Here is a 14,269-nt window from a genome sequence, read left to right as displayed (position 1 = left end):
CCATGTCCTGAAAGCCACCAACAGAAACTTTGAACTGCGGTGCCAACCCATTCAATCAATATATATTTATAAATAAATGGTAAATGTAATTGTGGATTTAATTAAAATCATTTTGGTAAAGAATCCATTCTTATGGTTCAACACTTAAAAGTTACATAAAAGTTTATGCTAAAAAAGACTTCCCCTTTTCCCTGTAATCTAGTCCCTCTCCTTGCAGCCCGTCCTCATAACCAGGTTTTTTGTGTCCTGGCAGAGATACCGTCTGTAAGAACAAGTGACTATATATATGTACACGCCCCACCTGTGTTTTTTAAACCAATGATAGCATGCCTTACAGCTGTTCCATAGATTGTTTTTTTTTTTTTTTTTTCCATTTAATATATCAGGGTGCTTACACTGAGGCACATTCCCAGCCTTTTCATTTTTTATTTTGAGACAGAGTCTCGCTGAGTTGCTTAGGGCCTTGCTAAATTATTGAGGCTGGCTTCGGACTTGGAATTCTCCTGCCACAGCCTCCTGAGTCACTGGGATTAAAGATGTGTGCCACCACACCTCATCTTGATAGGTGTGCCTGGTATCATCATTGCATTTATTTAGCCAAGTGAACGTTAAGTTTTTTCTAGTCTTTTGTTACTACAAAGAATGGTGTAATAAATAACAATGATGACTGAGGTTTAGAACTTCTCTTGGTTCTTTTAAGGAAACTAAGTAGACTCATCCTCACAATCAAGGTCACTTTGAATTAAGAAATGTGTGTATTTGAGCCGGGCTCAGTGGCAAGTGCCTGTAATCCCAGCAGCTCAGGAAGCTAAGTCAGGAGGATCATGAGTTCTAAGCCATCCTCAACAATTTAGCAAGGCCCTAAGCAACTGAGACCCTGTCTCAAAATAAAAAAAAAATTTAAATGCTGGGGATGTGGATCGGTGGTTGAGTGTCCCTGGATTCAATCCCTGGTACCAAAAAAAAGTGTGTGTTTTTGTACATTTGATAGATATGACCATTCAGCCCACTGAAGATTTTGACAAATATCCATCAAGTGCCCACTTCACGTTGACATTTTCACAACATAGGAGATTCAGTGGTGACACTACTGGCCTTACTCTTGCAGGGATGCAATTTGGTTGGGGACTGAGGGAAGAGATAAAAAATTGAGAACCCAAATGAGTGAGCAAGAGAATTTGATAGCTAAATGCTGTGGGGGGAAAAAAAAATCACACCCCCCACAGGTGATGTGATGGTCCTTGTCTGGGGCATCATTTTGGATGGGAACCAGGCTGACTCTTGGATAATGAGCTGTGCTTGGGAGGATGGTTTCAGAAAAGGAGAAAATGAACCCAGGTCTTTGAACTTTGTGTGATTTTAAAGGTTTTCCAGACTTTCTCCGTCAATGGTTTGCCTAAGTAGCAGTCATTACTTTATTGGGGTGGAGTGTATGGTTGGATGCATTTTCTTTTTTCTTTTTCCTTTCTCTAATCCTGTTCTTGAAAAAGAGTAAGTATCTTCAACCATCCACGCCAATGAGGACTGCCTCTCACTCTGAAGGTAGTTCACAGAGGAGCAGCGTTGGCAGTTCCGGGACACCTGGGCATGGGTATTTCAGGTTGCCTGAATTCAGGGTTTTCCTTTCTTCTAAGGGGACTGCAGGTTTCCAAAACTGAGTCTCACTGAGATAACAATGGTGGTGGAAGCTCAGCTGAAGCATCTTATTTAAAAAATATATATTTTTGTTATAGATGGACACGATACCTTTCTTTTATTTATTTTTAGGTGGTGCTGAGGATTGAACCCAGTGCCTCACACATGCTAGTCGAGCTCTCCACACTGAGCTACAATCCCAGCCCTCAGCTGAAACATCTTGATGACAATTTGTTCTTCACTTCACTCAGCTGTCTGATTCAGATGCATGAAGAGTCAAAACAAAACAAAACAAAAATGTCCTGAGGACAGGAAACGTGGACCAGAGACCTGAACACAGAAGCTGGTACTCTTTTCCTTCCTTTGGGGATAATGCTAAAAACTGACCAATCTGTTTAGCAGCAGCACCTACCAGTCTGACAGAAGCAAGTCTGATGACTCTGTGTCTCCCACTCCTGCCTCTGCCACAGACTTTGCTGGTGTCCCTTCCACCTGTAAGAAAGGCAGCTCCTTATTGTTTCTGCCTGTTAAGATCCTTCTTATTCCCATGCCCCAACTCAGATGCTTCTCATCCATGAAACCTCCCCTTATCCGGGTTTAAAGCTTTGGGGTCAGAGCAGGCAGCATCTTTTCCTTCCTACAAGGTCATTTGGGGCAGAAGCCTTGGCACTCCCACTCTGTCCCTGAGCCTGCACGGTAGAGCCCGTCCGTAGTAGGCCAACGTACACTTGCTCTTGCAGGGATGCAATTTGGTACCGGGTGTGGAGTAAAAGCGTTGCCCCTGATTTGTAAAGTGACACTCTGTCCATAAATTTGCATGCTGGCGAAGCTCAGGGAGGCCGATTAGTAAGTTGTTCTTGCTCTGAGTTGTTCTGGAGGGTCTATGTCCCACCCAACTCAGCAATTCTCTTATTCTCTATTTTGAGTCCTATTTTACCAGAATGATTAAACAAAGGGGAAATCACCAAAAGCCACAACAAAGCCTGATGGGGTGGAGGAAAAGGCAGAAATGAGCATGTGGGGTTGTGGGGAGGGTGATAAAAATAAAGTCAATGAGTGAGAGTCTTAGAAACAGGGCAGTGTGGACTAAAACCAGACCAAATACCAGATGCAAAACAGGAGCAGATGGCAGTCTTGGGGGAAGAGAGCTTTAGGAAAAGGGGGACTGAAGTCCAAATAACTTCACCCTGGGAACTGGTCAACCATCCCAGCCTGTTAGAGAGAAAAGCCAAAATTACTCAAGAATTTTTTTTTTTTTTTTTTCCTGGAAAGAAGAGTGAACAGAAATTCCAGCCCAAGGGCTCATTTCCTCTCCCTCCCCTGGTTCCTTGGGGCTGGGTGTGTCATTCCTCTTTCTGGAGAAGAGGAACCCACTGAGTGCATTCTATTCCTGGGCTGCTGTGGGAGAGAATGCTGGCCTCCCCAGTTCCTCCCCTGGGTGGGGGAGGCTGAATCTCGGACACTTCCTTGCACAGAGTCTGGCTCCCTAGTGGGTCACAGGAGTGTGGCCGAGGGAACCATAAAGTGGAAGAGACCTGCAAAGAGCAAGAACCCCCACCACCCAAGGGAGTCCCCAGACCCTGAAGTGGTCTAAGGAAGGAGTCCAGGAAAGATGGGGGAGGTTCCTTTCCCAGCGACTGCTGATGTGGGTTTTCTACCACCCCTTCCTTCAGAGCCCAAAGTGGGAGCTTTAGGCCCCATACACCCCATACTCTCTCCTCCAGAGGTCACAGAGCAGCACTGTCCAGTGCAGTAGCCATTTGCCACGTATGGTTATGGGACACTCAAAATGCGTCTGGTCCAAACTGAGATGTGCTATAGGTATAAAATACACCCTGAATTTTGAAGGCTTTCTATGAAAAAAGGATGTAAAATAACTCATTAATAATTTCTATATTGGGCTGGGAGTGTAGCTCAGTGGTAGAGCACTTGTCTGGCATGCTCAAGGCCCTAGGTTCAATTCCCAGCACCACAAAAGCAAAACAAAATGATTATATACATATATAGATATATAATCATACAATCAACATATGTTTTACATATTGAGCTGATAATATTTCGGGTGCACTGGACTAAAGAAAATACATTATTAAATTTTATTTCACCTGTTTTGTTTTTTGGACTAGGATTTGAACCAAGGGGCATTGTACCACTGAGCTACATCTCCAGTCCCTTTTATTCTTTATTTTGCGAGAGGGTCTTGCTAACTTGCTGAGGCTGGCCTCATCCTTGCAATCCTCCCGCCTCAGCCTCCCTAGTTGCTAGGAACACAGGTGTGCATCACTATGTCCAAATGCCACTGCCATGTTAAGTGTTTTTTGTTGCTGCTGTTGTTGCTGCTGGGAGTTGAACCCAGGTCTCGGCACAGGCTAGGCATGCACTCTACCACTAAGCTATATCCTCAGCTCCCCAGAAAAGTTAAAATTATGCATGTGGTTTGTATTCTATTTCTGGTGATGAGATAGCACTGGTCTAGACTGTCTATGCCTGAGGTTGAGGGTAGGACTGTAGGGACCTGGGAGATTTTAAGCTGGGAGGTGCCACTGCCACTAGCTTGAATACTTTTTTTTTTGGGGGGGGGGTGTACTGGGGATTGAACCCAGGAGTGCTTAACCACTGAGCCGTATCTCCAGCTCCTTTTTTTGTATTTTATTTAGAGACAGAATCTCATTAAGTACCTTAGGGCCTCGCTAAGTTACTAAGGCTGGTTTAGAACTTGTGATCTTCCTACCTCAGCCTCCTGAGCTGCTGGGATTACAGGCATGCACCACAGTGCCCAGCCTAAATACTTTTTAAACATGCATCATTTTATTGGACAAATAACAAAATTCCATGAGTCACAGGAAGAAGGGGGTTCGGTCACATTTACTGTGCCAGGGGATGGACACACAAATCTGGAAGAGGACCCCAAAGAGACAGGAATTCAATGTTCTTTCTACATTTATTCAAAAATATGTATTTTCAGTACTTACATGTGCATGTTCTAGGGCCTGGGGATCTATCAGGGAAAACAGAAATTCCTGCTTTTGTGGAAAGGCTAAATGCTTGATGCTAAGATGGATAATACGAGCGGGATGAGGTGGCACATGCCTAAAATCCCAGCAGTTTGGGAGGCTGAGGTAGGAGGATCACAGGTTCAAAGGTGACCTCAACACCTTGGCAAGACCACGAGCAATTTAGCAAGGCCCTGTCTCAAAATAAAAAAAAAAAAAAAGACAGGGGATGTGGCTCAGTGGTTGAGCACCCCTGGGTTAAATCCTTAGTACCAAAAGGAAAAAAAAGAGAGAGAGCGAGAGAGGGATAATACATTGTATAGCCATGTACAAGAAATGCAAGAAGGGCATATGTGATAAAGAGAAAAGAAAGTCAGGCTGGGGTTCTCTTTGGAATTTGGTGGCCTGCAGAGGCTTTGCTGCGCTGAGCCTGAGAGCAAGCCTCGGAGGCTGAGAGGGCTATGAGGATCTTGCAGGGGAGCATCTGCTGGCCCGGAGACTGGGGTGGGTCTGACATGTTTGGGGACAGCAAGGAGGCCAGTGTCTCTGGAGGGAGAACACAGCGGGAGAGGAGGAGGAAGTGAGGGCCGGGAGGGGCGGAAAGCAAACTGCTCAGGGCCCTGCAGGCCATTACCATGACTTTGTGCTGACTCTGAGGGAGAGAATGAGCTAACCCACATCCCCACAGGATCCCTGTGGCTGCCAAGGGGGTAACAGGCTCCAGGGGGCAGAGCGGGAAGCCAGGAAACAGCCAGAAGGCCAAGCACCAGTTAGGGACAGATAAAAGGATAGCTGCTAACCAGGGTGGTCAGATGGAGGTGAACGGCTGGACAGGAGCTGCCTGCGTGGCCTTCAGTTTTCACTTCTCTCCTCACAGTGCAGGTGGCGCCATTCCTGAAGCAGGGACGACTGGCTGTCCCTTTGTACACTCCCCAGGGCTTCCATGCCCACCTCCCAGCTGCCATGCCTGCCGTCCACCCCCTCGTCCACTGTTGCCTCAAGCTCTGCCCTGCCTCGGGGTGTCTGCTCTGTCCATGCCACTGCCCTCCCTGTGGCCAATTCCTTCTCATGATTTAGCTCTCAGCTCAAATGTCACCCCTTGTAGAGGCCTTTCCTGACCAGGGCCTCAAGGAGCAGCCCCCCATCAATGTCTATCATAATATTGTTCAAGAACTTCTTTGCCTTAGTCGCGAGGCTGAGGTGGTCTTCTTTGTTTATCTGCTTACTCCTTCACTTTGCGAACTTGGTTGTAGTCACTGCCATGTCCCCAGCACCTAGGGCAGTGCTGAGAGGACAGCGGCACATACAGCAAGTACAGGTCTGTCTGTCTTGTCCCTTAAACTAGACATAGGAGGCAATAAAGCAAGGACTCTCGGGCCCTGTGGACAGGATTCACTTGCCTCCTATGTGACCTCGGGTCAGGCTTCTTTCACCTCTGGAAGCCTCAGTTTTTAAAAATTAATTAATTATTTTTTTTAGTTGTTGATGGACCTTTATTTTATTCATTTATTTATATGTGGTGCTAAGAATCAAACCCAGTGCCTCACACACGCGAGGCAATGCTCCACCACTGAGCCCCAACCCCAACCCCAAGCCTCAGTTTTGTCATTTGTAAAACATCTGTTTCCAGCTCACGAGGCTGTCACAAGGCATGAGTGACAGAAGGCATAATAAAGTGCTTGACCCAGGGCTTTTATAAAAGTTAGATATTCTCTATTGTCTAAGGTTTCCTTGAATGTTCTGTACCCCATTTTCCCTTCACCAAACACTTTGGAACAATGCTCTTCAATACAGTAATTGCTGGGCCAAGGATGTAGCTCAGTGGTAGAGCGCTTGCCTAGCATGCATGAGGCCCCAGGTTCCATCCCAGTACAAAAAAAAAAAAAAAAAAAAAAAAAAAAGCCAAACCAATAGAATAATTGCCTTCGATAATTCTATGTCTGTGCTGTCCAATATGGTAGCCACTAGCCCCATGTGACTATTTGGTGCTTGACATGTGGCTCATTTGATGGAGAAGCTGGTTTAATTTTTTAATTTAATTTTAATTAATTTAAATGTACATCTAAAGAATAAGTAAGATGTGCTTACCTGGAGCAGAAGCCACAAACTGGCAGAACTCATAAATGGCTAGTAGCCACCATTTTGGAGCACACAGCTCTAGGAACTAGAAGTGATGAGAAGTAATAGCTTCCAATGGGGGGGGGGGAATTTGGGAGGATTTTAAATACATACAGTACTTTAAAAGGGTTCTGGATAGGTGTAAACTCACTTTTTCTGATTTGTGATAACACAAGAATATAATCCATAGGCTTTGGTTAGCTCACAAAACATTGTGATGTTTAAATACTTAAAAGCTCTTAACAAAGAGAGACGTCTTTTTCCTTCATTTGCTTTCTGTTCCTCTACTTTCTCCTTCCTCCTATTTCTTCCGCCCCAGTTCTGCTGTTTTGGAGGGACATAATAAAAAAGTTATTTATAAAAAAGTCATCCCTCTTTTCCATTCACTTCTTCCTCTCCTCCTCTTCCTCTCTTTTTTTCTTCCTCCTACTTCCCCAACTCTATTTGTTCTTTTCTTTGTTTCGCTTTGCTTTCTAGGTCCTCCTCTTTCTGGCTAGAGCTGAAAACAGCCTCAGTGGATGGAGGGTTGACAGGGAGGAAGTGCCCCAGTTCTTTTTGTTATCTAACCATGCATGTCCTGTTGCAAGTGGCACTGTTCCAGCACTGCGCCTGCTGAGACAGCTGCCCCTGAGGTCTTTTTTTGTTCCCCTTGGTACTGGGGTTTTGAACCCAGGGGCTCTTTACCACCGAACTACATCCCCAGCCCTTTTATTATTTTTTGAGACAGGGTCTTGCTAAGTTGCTGAGGCTGGCTTTGAACTTGTGATCCTTCTGTCTCAGCCTCCCTAACCACTGGAATTACAGGAGTGCGCCACTGCACCGGGTACCACTGGGGTCTTCATTCCATATAGTTAATGAAGAAGAATGCAGGATGCACCGGTGGTAAACTCATGAATTTCTGACCTGAGACATTCTTTAGAGATTGTCTCTGCAATTCCTTCATTTTATAAATGAGGAAACAGAAAGCCCAGAGAGGGGAACTGACTTAACCAAAACCCAGGACTCCTGACCCCAGCCCTGTCCCAACAAATGGCACACATGTTTTTCCAATTCTTTTTACTAAGAACCAAAGCAATTAAAACTCAGCTACACTAAACTGAACCAGACTTTGTAGATTTTGTTTTCTTACTCCTGAGCCTTTTGGACAGATCTCAGTTTTAGAAAAAAAAAAAATTGTCTTGATACAGGGGGGAAATTTTAAGACATTCTTTGAGTTTCTTTGGAGGAATGAATGACTCCATTTTACAAACAAATTTAAGTACTGCATGATGCTTTAAAATCCTTATTATAAGTGGCATAACCGATTATTGCCTACTGTCATTTATTTTGTACATTTAGTTTTTAGAAAGAAGTGTGTGCTTGAATGTCCGTGGTAAGTTACTAGCCAAAGCAGAGCTAGGAAATTTTTCATATGAAACATTCATCTGATCCTGAAACTAACTCTTAACAAAAGGTATGCAAAACACCTGAATTCAGCTGCATTTGCATAAGGAACCTATTTTTCCTAGCAATTAGACAGCATTATAAGTAGAGGAAACTGTTAAGGCTTTAGAGTCAAATCTTTGACACTTAGAAACTGCTTTTGCGTGGACAGGTGACTTACCCCTCCTATTCTTGGTTTATTCATTTGGTATAACAGGGTTTATGATAGTACTTGCATCAGAGAGCAGGGGTATAGTTTAAAGTGTTTGGTGTAGCTGGATGAGGGGGTGTGTAATTGTAGTTCCAGCTCTGTGGGAGGCTGAGGCAGGAGGATTGCTTCAATCCAGGAGTTCAAGACCAGCCTGGGCAAAAAAGGTAGGGGGACAGGTCATGTAAAGATTATAACATAGTACCTGGCACACAGTTTAAGTATTCAATAAATTTCCATTATTGTCATTTATTAATAGATATGACATAGATGAGTTTTACAAATTAAATACTATGAAAGTTAAATTATTTAAATTACATTTTTTTAAAAGAATTAAGTATAAAAAATACCTCAGACTTTTTAAAGAAAATTTTAAAAATAAAAATGTGAAAAATAAAGATCACCCATAATGTCACCATTCAAATATAACCATGAACATTTTTCTTTTCAGTTTCTTTTCATTTTTTTTTTCCTAGATGTGACATAATTTTACCTTCCATAGATTGTTTAAAAATTGGGTCTCAGGATGATATTGGCACCAAAATAGACAGGTAGACCAATGGTACAGAATAAAAGACACAGAGACAAACCTACATAAGTGCAGTTATCTCATACTAGACAAAGGTGCCAAAAACATACAATGGAGAAACAATAGGCTTTTCAACAAATGGTGCTGGAAAACTGGAAATCTACATGCAGCAAAATGAAATTAAACCTCTATCTCTTACCCTGCACAAAACTCAACTCAAAGTGGATCAAGAATCTAGGAATTAGACCTAAAACCCTTCACCAAATAGAAGAAAAGTAGGTCCAAATCATCATCATGTTGGCTAGGACCAAACTTCCTTAACAAAATACCCAGAGCACAAGAAATAAAAGCAAGAATCAATAAATGGGATGGATTCAAACTAAAAAGCCTTTTTTTTTCAGCAAAGGAAACAATAATGTGAAAAGAGAGCCTACAGAGTGGGAGAAAATATTTTCCATACACACTTTAGGCAGAGCACTAATCTCCAAAATTTATAAAGAACTTAAAAAACTTTACACCCAAAATACAAAGAACCCAATCAATAAATGGGCCAAGGAACTGGACAGACACTTTACAGAAGAAGATATACAGGTGGTCAACAAATATATGAAAAAGTGCACACCATCTCTAGTAATTAGAGAAATGCAAATTAAAACCACCCTAAGATTTCATGTAACTCCAATTAGAATGGCTATTACCAAGAACACAAGCAATAATAAGTGTTGGTGTGGATGTGGGGAAAAAGATACACTCATACATTGCCGGTGGAGTTGCAAATTGGTGCAGTCACTCTGGAAAGCAGTATGGAGATTCCTCAGAAAACTTGGAATGGACCCACCTTTTGACTCAGCTATTCCACTTCTTGGCCTATACCCAAAGAACTTAAAATCAGTATACTGCAGTGATGCAGCCACATCAATGTTTATAGCAGCTCAATTCACAATAACTAGATTGTGGAACCAACCTAGATGCTCTTCAATGGATGAATGGATAAAGAAACTGTGGTATATATACACAGTGGAGTATTACTCAGCCATAAATAAAAATAAAATTATGGCATTTGCTGGTAAGTGAATGGAGTTGGAGAATATCATGCTAAGTGAAATAAGCCAAGCCCAAAAAACCAAAGGCCGAATGTGTTTTCTGATAAGTGGATGATGATACGTAACGGGGGAGGTGGGGGGCGGGGGGTGGGGGGGGCAAGAGAAGAATGGAGGAACTTTAGATTGCGTGGAGGGAAATGGGGCTGGAGGGGGTGGGGTAAGGAAAGATAGTGGACTGAGACAGCAACTTAACTCAGCGAGATGCTGGCTCTAAATAAAATATTTTGAGAAGGGCTGGGGATATGGTTTAGTGGTTAAACCTCTCTGGGTTCAATTTCCAGTACAAAAAAAAAAAAAAAGAGTGACAACCCAATATAATAAAAAGTTCTAGAAGTGTGGCTGAGAATCAGTATTTTTTAAAAGCTCCCCAAATATTTGTTTACATAAATAAGTACACAAGTCTCTAATAATTTTCTAAGCTGTTGTGTATCTTTCCTAAACAAATACTAGATTTTTAACTAAAAAATAACTTGTGGTGGTATTGCTCCCCCAAAAAGCACAGCCTGAATCTAGTCATTAGGAAACATCCCAGAAGTTCAAACAGAGGAACATTGTGTATTCTTCAAAAATTCCAATGTCTTGAAAGTCAAAGAAATGTGTAAACTCTTCCACAGTAAAGGAAACTAAAGAGACATGACAACTGAATGGAAAATGAGATATGCGATTTTTTTCTGCCATGAGGAGATTATTGAGATAATTTGATAAATTCAAATGAAGTCTAACAATTTGATAGCAATATCACATCATCATTAATAAAGCAGAGGTAAAAAGGGCTTCATGTCTAATTTACTCTCAAATGATTCATAACAAATACATTTGGATGTATTGGGTGTGTGTGTAGGCAGAAAAAGAGAAAATTATAAAAAGAAGGGGGTAAAATGTTATCATTTGGGGAATTTGGGTGAAAAATATAATTCATGTCATATACTTGCCATTTAAAAAAAAAATTTCTTCAGTTGTCGATGGTGGATCTTTATTTTATTTACTTATATGTGGTGCTGAGAATCAAACCCAGTGCCTCACACATGCCAGGCAAGCGCTCTACCACTGAGGCACAACTTCAGCCTTGCCATTTTTTTTTTTAAGTCTGAAATTATTGTCAAAATAACTTGTAAAAATCTAACAGTTTTACAAGGTCCCAAAAAGGAATAAAACAGGAATGCAAATTTAAAGCGCAAATAAGTAAATAAATAAAAACAAAACCCCCTCTTTTTTTTTTTTTTTTCATTTTTGTAAAAGTAATCCACAGCTACACTGGGAGGGACATTACTTAGGAGACTGTTTTCAGGAACATCTGCTGATTGAAGGCTTCCTCAAATGCTGGCAGAGGACCTCCAATAGAGGGCAGTGCAACCCAACAAAGACTAAAACCACATCAGACTGGTTTTGGGTTAACGCTGCTTCGGGTGGCTTCTAAAGTGTTAGCAAATGGAAAACAGGTACTGAGAATCTTAGGCTGAGTTCTAGCCACATCCTATGTTACAGATGAGCAAAACTGAGACTCAGTGGGAAAACAACTCGTTCAAGGTCATAGCCGCAGCAGCCCAACTGCCTTGCACACAGTATCTACAGCTGTCACTCCTTGAAGGCTGAGCGAGGTGCCAGATGCTGCACTAAGCACTTGCTGTGCATTGTCTACTTAATCACGCACTTGCCCATCCTTATTTTGGTTCTGAAGTTGAGGATCTCCTAAGTCGAAAACTTGTCTGGTGTCACTAAAACATGAAATTCTGGCTCTGCCCATTTGCTAACATGGCATTCTGTCCCCAAATTTTGCTGGGGTTCTTAGTCTTACAGAATCAATCAGCCTGTAGAGGAGGCAGAACCCAGCTGTCACAGGAGAAATCCCTCAACTTGCTGGAGATTCAGTTCTTTCTGTCATAACAGTGAAAAACATACTTCTTTTCTCATACTTTCCACAATTTGTTCTTCACCCAACAACCAGAGTTGTCATTTATTTATTTTTGTGGTATGGAGACTGAACCCAGGGGCCCCTTACCACTGAGCTAGATCCCAAGCCCTTCTTGCTTTGCATTTTGAGACAGGGTCTTGCTTAGTTGTCCAGGTTGGTTTCAAACTTGTAATCTTCCTGCCTCAGTCTTCTGAATTTCTGAGATTACAGGTGTGCGCCACTAGGCCCAGCCAGAACTATCTTTTAGAACATACATCAGACTGTATCACTTTTCTACGAACATCTTCTAACAGCTTCTGCTGCATTGAAAATAAAATCAAAACTCCTTACCAAAGCCGGGCACGGTGGCACAGGCCTGTAATCCCAGTGGTTCTGGAGGCTGAGGCAGGAAGATCACGAGTTCAAAGCCAGCCTCAGTAAAAAAGCAAAGTGCTAAGCAACTCAGTGAGACCCTGTCTCTAAATAAAATATAAAATAGGGTTGGGAATGTGGCTCAGTGGTCAAGTGCCCGAGTTCAATCCCCAGTTACCCCTCCCCCCTCAAAAAAAGGAAGTACAAAAAAAAAAAAAGAAAGAAAGAAAGAAAACTCCTTGCCCAGCTCTGCTTGAGCTGGCCTCTGCCCACCTCCCTGACCTCAACTCCTGCCACCCTGGCCTTCTTTTTACCCGGAAGACACATGGAGCCTGTTCCGACCTTAGTAGGGGAATTGCTGCTCCTTTTGTTTGCCTCCTGGTCTCCAGACGGTCATCTCCTTCTCGCACTTGGTCTTCCTTAAAGGTGGCCCCATGGAGAGGACATCCCTCTGCCTTCCCCTCACTGCACCCTGCTTTGTTTCGTGCTACTGTGACATTGTTGTCCCAGCCCGGCCCTCATCACTATCTGAAATAATCTGGTTTCACTTTTTGGCTTGTTTATCATTCATCTTTTCCCCTCTAGAATGTACGGTTTATGAAGATAGGATCTTGTTCACCACACCAGCGCCTAGAGCTGCATGTCTGGCAATAGCAGAGACACAATGACCAGTTGCTGAATGACTAGATGAATGATTGAAGCCGGGAATTCTGGGATGAAGTAGGTGGACACAGCTGAAAGGCTTAGGGCAAGATTGACAAGGGTTTCCAATGGACTACAAAGCCTCCAACGATATTATTATATAATACTGGGGATTGAATCCAGGGGTGCTCTACCACATCCCTCGCATCTTTGTTTTTTATTTTGAGACAGGGCCTCCCCAAGTTTCCTAGGTTGGCCTCAATCTTGTAATCCTCCTGCCTCAACTTCCTGAGTTGCTGGGATGATATGCATGTGCCACCACACCCCACTAGGTTTTTGATTTCTTAAAAGTAAATTTTATTCAACAAATAGCAAGCAGTATGTAGGATGGAGTAGAGAGAAGAGCCTAGAGGTAGGCTGCCAAGTTAAGAGACTACTGAAAGTCCAGCCAGTGCAGAGTGATTTATTTTTAAACAAAATAAATCGCCTTCTTTTACCATGTAACAATAAAAACTGCAACCCATGTTTATGTAGATCTTACCATGTTTTCATTTGAGTGTCTCAGTGGACCAGCTGGAATGTCCCCCAGGGGTGGTGGGGTCTGAAAGAGAACTGGAGATGGACTGAGGTTTCAGCTTGTCCTGATTCTGCAAGTATGATTTGTGGGTGACATCATCTGAGTCAGTCTTTAGAGGGTTAACAATCAGGTTACAGGATTTAAGATTTTAAAAGTATTAGCCCCAGAAGGAGTCAGTCCCTTTTTATTTAACAGATAAAGAAAAATGAGATCAGAGAAGGGAAGTGTCTTGCCCAAGGCCTGGAGGCCAGAAGAGCTTCCTCTGTCACCCAGAGATACTTCGCCTCTCTGAATTAGGTGACACTGCCTGAAAGATGAAGAGACAAAGTCTTCTGCACAGAACCAAATAAATATCATTGAGAGGGCTTTGCAAAACATGAGATGAAGGGCACACGTGATATTTTATCATTATTTGGTTCTAATTGCCAGCTTGGCTGTGGCTGGGACCCAGGTTCATTCTTTCAACAAACTTTTATTTAGTGCCTACTAGTGCGGGTCTTGCACTTAACACTGGCGACATTGAAACAAACACAGCATTTTGGACTTTTACCCTCGTGTGTGTGTGTGTGTGTGTGTGTGTGTGTTCTGTGATGATAAGTGCTGTGGAAGCAGGAAAGAAGAGGGAGTTGCCAGAGGCGGGGGAGGGGCTGGAACCATACATAGTGGGTTATGGAGGGCGTCTCAGAGAAAGTGACCCAGATCCTGGGCTGTGCTTAGCACCGTGAAGGGAACTTTTCTTTTCTTTTTTTTAATTTATTTTTATTTCTTTAGGAAGCATC

General features: G+C 42.8%; 1 long non-coding RNA gene across 1 annotated transcript; it reads right to left on the bottom strand.

Moving 5' to 3' along the window:
- Positions 1-1,874: 1,874 nt before the first annotated feature.
- On the bottom strand, positions 1,875-12,732 carry LOC306640650. The gene is made up of 3 exons (XR_013757843.1): positions 12,614-12,732; positions 8,350-8,530; positions 1,875-2,127 (listed from the first exon to the last, which is right to left on the bottom strand). It is a non-coding gene; the product is annotated as an uncharacterized lncRNA (long non-coding RNA).
- Positions 12,733-14,269: the final 1,537 nt, after the last annotated feature.

This window comes from Sciurus vulgaris, assembly GCF_902686455.1.
Source record: "Sciurus vulgaris genome assembly, chromosome: 11".
Taxonomy (NCBI): Eukaryota; Metazoa; Chordata; class Mammalia; order Rodentia; family Sciuridae; genus Sciurus; species Sciurus vulgaris.
Note: the sequence above shows the minus strand (reverse complement) of the source record. Positions and strands in the feature narration are given on the sequence as shown.